This window comes from Erithacus rubecula (assembly GCF_903797595.1).
Source record: "Erithacus rubecula genome assembly, chromosome: 1".
Lineage (NCBI taxonomy): Eukaryota > Metazoa > Chordata > Aves > Passeriformes > Muscicapidae > Erithacus > Erithacus rubecula.
Window position 1 is genome coordinate 26032519 of NC_136658.1, and position 6326 is coordinate 26038844.

Genomic DNA, 6326 nt, shown 5'->3' on the forward strand with positions numbered 1-6326 from the left:
TTCCAACCTAACTGATTCTGTGTGTCCACGTAGTCCATTCCTCCCTGTCACCCAGCACCTGCTGCAGCCTCCACCAGGAAACTCAACATCGATTTACACAGACGGGAACGGTCCATAGGTATAAGTATACTCCAATTATGCACATGTAACTGTATCATTAATTTCCCATTAAACAAAATCACATCCCATAATGCTGCCTTATCCTCTGTTGAGCATTTTCATAACACTATTAATCTCAACAAAGAGGCGCAGTCCTGTCGGTCTCTCCCAGTAAATGTGTGGGTGTCACCAGCTGCGCTCCCTGTCCCATGCCTGCTGGCGCATGTGCACGTTTCATCCCGCCACAGTGAAACGCGCCACAACGCAGGTGGGGGATTGGCTGTTTACAGACTGCAGCAAGTAGTTTACAGATCCTGTAACATAAGCCGGGCTCTGTCTGCTAAAGCTCACCAAAAACATGTCCACGCGCTCAGCGGGCACGCAGGTGTTCCATAATGCCATCCCCTCACCTCGGCTGTGTGCCGAAGTGGCTCTGGCTATTGGCAAGCTCTCCCTTACCTGCGCAAGCTGGCTCCGACTGCCTCCTCGCACCTCTGCTGAGATACCACCAGGTTCCACCACCACATCGTGTGTCCACACGATGTTGATGCTCTCATTTATCTCAGCTCCATGCAGAAAAAGTAGTAGGAAAGCAATGCAGAAACATGTGGTGGATGACACCACCACCAAACTCACATGGACCTCTGCAGGATTCCTTCTTTTGTGTGCTGACAGCTGTAATCCCCTCTTAAGAGGAGCCAGGCAGACAGCCACACCAAATTCCTGAGCTGAGCAGCCCAGCCCTAACCAGTGCCCGCCGACTTCATGTTTGCCTCTTTCCCCTAGTGGCCTGGCCACACGGGGAGAGGTGCAATGCAGATGCAGATGAAGATCCTGAAAAGGAATTAGGTGCTGGGATTCTCTCTGCAGGAGATTCCCAACACTCCTGTCAGCATGGTTATGGTCTGAAGACGCCTGTTTGCTACTGGTTAGGCAATGTGTGCCACAGTGCCTCCGATGCTAAAGTTTCCCAATGAGCCACCACCTCCCAGAAACTTTTCTCTGCATGAGAACTGAATACATTTTTTATCACTAGTGTGCCCAAGATTCCCCACCTCAGTTCCATCTCATTTTTCCCTTTGTAACTTGATGCTTCTTAGCAGAAATCTTAGTTTTCCCTCAAAACAAAAACTACATACATGATTATGATTAAGGTGCTTTTACTGTTTGTGAGGGCCAAGTAGATTAAATGGATTTTTAAAAAAAGCAGCTAAATATTTTCCTTTGATGAGGAAAGGATAGATTTCCATGAGATAGATTTCCAGTTATTTGGATGCTTTAAACTTGGAAGATGCTGTACCTTATTGTGGTTCAATTACTAATCCAGTCTAATTGAATCTTTTGAGTTTATAGCACTGGTTGGAAACAATTACAGCAAGATCTGTGTAATACAGTCTTCCCTCCTGCTTCACCCTGGCTGATGGGTGTCAACACCATGAACAACCCCACAGCACCCATGGGGAAAATGCCTGCAACATCTTGCTTTGGTGCTGCGCCCGTTTTGGGAAATCCAAACTGGCCAGAGGACCTTCCACACACCCCTGCTCAGCTCAGCTTCCAGGAACAACCGGGTGAAATAGGCTCTGCAAGCTGAGATGACCTCTGAATAATTTCTGTAGTTCTGTGTGTGGTCTTAGTTAGCCAGGGCTCGGGTCCCTGCGTGGGACCCGGGAGAGTCCTGCCCCATCTTCTGCCACCTCGAGGGCAGCTGCCTCTGTCCAGGCTTTTATCAGGCCCACAGCCCTTTCTCACTTTCACTTTTAATTTATATTCACTTTTAAACATATTTCCCCAAGGTAACAAGAAGAACAAATCTTTTAACATTGTTTTAACATTGTTTCACCCTGGACCTCAGGGTCGAGGGCTGGGAGCCTCCGTCCTGTGTGTTTCAGCGTTGCCCTGTGTGGAAGGCAAGGGTGGGAGGAAGGAACTCCAGAGCATTTTGGAAAGAGGGAAGACTCTACAGCCTAGCATGAACCGTTCATATGTGGGGCATAGATAACAGACTACAGGCTTGACATGTGGTGCTGCAGACAATGTGATCTGAAAGATTGGGTTATGGTCTTTCAGGCTATTTTTTGTCAGCTCTCTTGCATTCTGCAATGATACAGAAGGGGCTGATGGGTTTAGACGCTGGGCACTGCAATGCCGCCACTGTATTGCTTCATTTGTGTGCTGGGACACAGCCATACTTCTCATGTTCTCCCCAGTTTTGCTGTTTCCTGGACTGAGGGTTGCTCCAGCCAGTCTGTAATATTAGTTCTGTCAGGTTACATACAACTTTTAACATGGAAAATATCTTTCAGTATCTGCCTAAAACTGGCAGCTCCTGATGTATCCCTGAACGTGATGCTGTTCTGCAAAGGCTGCAGCTACGCTTTACCTCTCCCTTTAACCTGGTTTTGACAGTTTGTAACTAATGTGATGGACTTACTCCTCGTGTTTGCCATTCAGCAGCTCTGTAGGCTCTCCAGATCGTACTGATGCTTGCCATGACTGAACTAAGGTTTTACCACTTCTGCTAAGGAACACTGAAAATTCCAGGATTCCTGAGAAGCCCTGCCCTTTCGTTTTTTCTTTGGTAAAGCAGAGAATTTTACCTTAGATCATCTTTTGAGCAGAGAGGGGGTATCAAATTCTGAGATAGGTAATATTTACTTTGGAATTAGCAAGAAAATGGTTCGAACTTTCACTCAATATCTGGTTATTGTCCCAGAGTCTGACTGTCTTCAACACCCAAGTCCCCCTGCCTCTATTTTAAACTATCTTGTGAGAATCCTATGTCCCCAGCACTAGCTAAAGTAACTGTTCTGGATTCTGCAAGTCTCCCTCAACACCATCGAGCTTTTTCCTCTGCCCAGGGTACACCACTCCCAGCTTTCTATAAAGTCTCCATGGCAAGCTAAGAAAATCTAAATGGCCAGTTTTCATTGTTGTTTTCTTCATCATGCATCCCCTTCTACTTATTTTCCTTATTTAGTTTGAGTGGGGTTTGTTTTTCTTTTTTTTGTCTTTGTTTTTTTCAAAGAAAAACATGAGCTTATTTGTTTAGTCCAATGGAAGTATCTTTACTTTGGTGTCAGACATGGCAGAAAATTACACAGGAAAGTCTCCCTGTCTCATGAAGAAAAGACAAGAACCCTTCCTGTCATGTCCAAGGAGCTGCTCCTGCAGCAAACAAATGCCACTGGAACAAGAGGCAGAAAGAGACTTGCACACAGAGGATTTTGGAGCGTACAACCAGAATAAGGTCAAGAATCACTCACGAGACCACGTGTGCTTCTTTTTTGAGAACATTCTCCTGTCAATGGAGGATCGAGTCTCTCTCTAACAGCCACCTAGGTGAGGGCTGCCCATATGCCAGCGTGACTCTGCATCTACTTCCCGTTAGGGGAAGAGCATTTCAGACTTCGCTCAGCACTCGTCATGAGCCTCGTCTCCTGTTTTGCAGGAGAAGGAGGGGGCAGGGAGAGCGGCGTGGCCGTGCAGCCGGAGCTGCACCGTGGCAGCCAGACGTGCACGGTGCAGAAGGCAGTGCTGGCGGCACAGAACTGAGGTGGGGGAGAGATAGAGAAGATTGGGGGTTGCTCAGCCCCCTGGAAATTAGAACGGCTGATCTCTATCTCTGTGTGCTTCGCTGGTTTGTTTGCTTTAAAAAACATCACATACTTGGTACTGACACCTATAGCTAAGGTTACTCGATATTTTCCATCACAAGTCTGTTTTCAGTTACTCAGAACTTTGCCAGACATCAGATAGTCAGATTCGAATTTTCCATGTTTATTTTCACTTTTTTTTTCTGAAGATGGAGGCACTTAGTAAGGCGTAAAAAAACAAATGCTATTTTGCAATTATAAAAATTTGACTTTGACACCAGTCTTTTAACATAGAATTATGTATATAATGAGTAACAAAAGCTGCAAGCAATACATGGAAGTTAAGAATGCTCATTAGTTACCATTTTTAGGTTCCCATTTCCCTACAGTTCCTTAGAGGTGCCTTGAACCCCTCCCCTCCTCACGAAACAAATAGTTGGATCCAGCCAGAGAAGGAGCCAGTGATCTCAAAGGGGCTGCAACGACAACCCACTGGTTTGAGCTGCCTGGACTGCAGTTCTGCCATACCTATTTTTACCTCCGGTATCAAAGCTGGTGCATACTGGCAAAAATCACTAACACGGACACACATCTCTTGAGTTCATTTAGCAGAAATACTGAAAAAACAGGCTGGGACAGAACTCTCCTTCATCTCCTACCTCCAGCTGGATCTGGGAGAGGTGTTTCCAGCGCTGCACCCAGCAACAACTATGCTCCAGGGAACAGTGCTAATTAGCCTGGAGGTTGCATTCCCCATTTGGCTGGGTGAGAACGCCAGTGCTGCTGAGCAGGGCTGATGGACTCGGGTTGGCTGGAGAGAAGGAGAGTCAAATCTCGATGGTGATACCTACTAAGTCACCATGGGCTCCAGTCCGGGCAGGGGTTTGCAGAGCTGCCACAGCCACACATGTCTGGAGGAGGTTTTCTCTCATCTCGGGCAAGAACCAGAGCAGGTACTTTGGGGCTGTGCCCCCGGTGCAGAAAGCAAGGATCACATAACAGGCTCAGCTCTGGGATGGACCCCGCAGGGACATGTCTTGCTTTGTGCCATCCTTGTGCATGCTTCTTGAACTTAGAAGTCAGAGTTTTGAGACACTTGGACTTAGACGGCAGGTTTATTCCTAAAAACGATACGCTTGGGACTAATGTACAGGTGAGATGCCGAGATGCCCCACAGCCCCAGTCTGAACGGCTGCGGGTTTTTTTCCTATCTCAGCTACGCTGGGGTCAGAATTTGCTTGCGATGGCAGGCAGGACCCCGTAGCCCCGCCATGCTGGGAACCTGGCCGAGGGTTCCTCTGGAGCCCACGTGCAGCCAGGAGCCCGCCCCGACTCGTGCCCGGCGCATCGCCGTGCCCATCCTCCCGCCGCTCTGCCCCGGGGGGCGGCGGGGCCCGCGCGGCCCCACCCCGCATCCCATAATAGTTCACAAAGGCGACTCCATCCCATAATAGCCACCCACGGGAAACACACCATGGCAACCACCCCCCCACCCCACCCCCGCGCCATCCCATAATACCCTGCCGGCTTTATTGGTCCCGACTGAGGAGGGCAAGGGGGGGCCGGGGCCGGACGGGGGCACCGCGGGGGGGTCCCGGCGGGCACCGCCAGGAAACCTGGCTGGGGCTGCAGCCTCCCCCCGGCATCCCGCAGCACCCCCTCCTCCTTCCTGCTGCATCCCATAATACTTCTCAGGGCGGCAGCCCCGCACTAAGGTAGAGCCATCCCATAATAGTGGCCGGGTCACACCGCGCTGGGAATGGTGCCATCCCATAATACGCTTCCCCCAAGCCGGCTGCGGCGGGCCCTGCCATCCCATAATAGCCGCCCGCTTCCCCACCCCCCGCCCCCCCGCTCCTTGTGGGGCATCCTTCTCATCCCATAATACTCCCCCCAGCGGCACGAGCGCCCGCCATCCCATAATATGCCCTGCCACCCACCTGCCCCCCTCCGGTCGCGGGAGGCCTCGCCATCCCATAATAGTCGCGGCTCGCCCTTCCCCCCGCAGAAGGGCTCGCCATCCCATAATACTCGCCGCTCGCCATGCCACAGCGCCGCGGCTGAGGCCTGACCCGAGGGCCGGACCTCCCGGCCCCGCTCGGCTCGGCTCGGCCCGGCCCGGCCCCCCGCGCCCCTGCACCTCCCCTCGCGTGTCGCCCGCTGCCGCCACCGGGCTGCCTCGCCCCAGCCTCGCCGTCAGCTCGCTTCGGCTTCACCCTCACCTGGCAGCCCAGCTGCGCTGCTGCCCCAGCTGCCGCCGTGACCGCGCACCTTCCTGGAGCCTAGTCCTGGGTGCCCCCAGCCCGTGCTGGGCCCCTCGCCCTGGTGCCTTCCCTGCTCAGCCTCAGTGTCCACCCCCAGCCCAGGCACTGCCCGGCCACCATCGTCAGCAGAAAAGCACAAAGCTGGAGCGAGTGCCGTGCCATGGCACCCATGAGGCCGTGGGTGCGTGTCTGTTTCGGACGGAGCCCCTGCTGCAGGGTGCCCGGGGCTGCGCTGGCATGGCCTTTGTGACCACTGAGCCGTGACCTAGTTTGCCAGGTGCTGTGCTGCCATTGGAAAGACCTCCCGCTCCTTGCCCACGGCCACTGTGCCGCCTTGGGGTCGGCTCACTATCCACTCACATCCGCA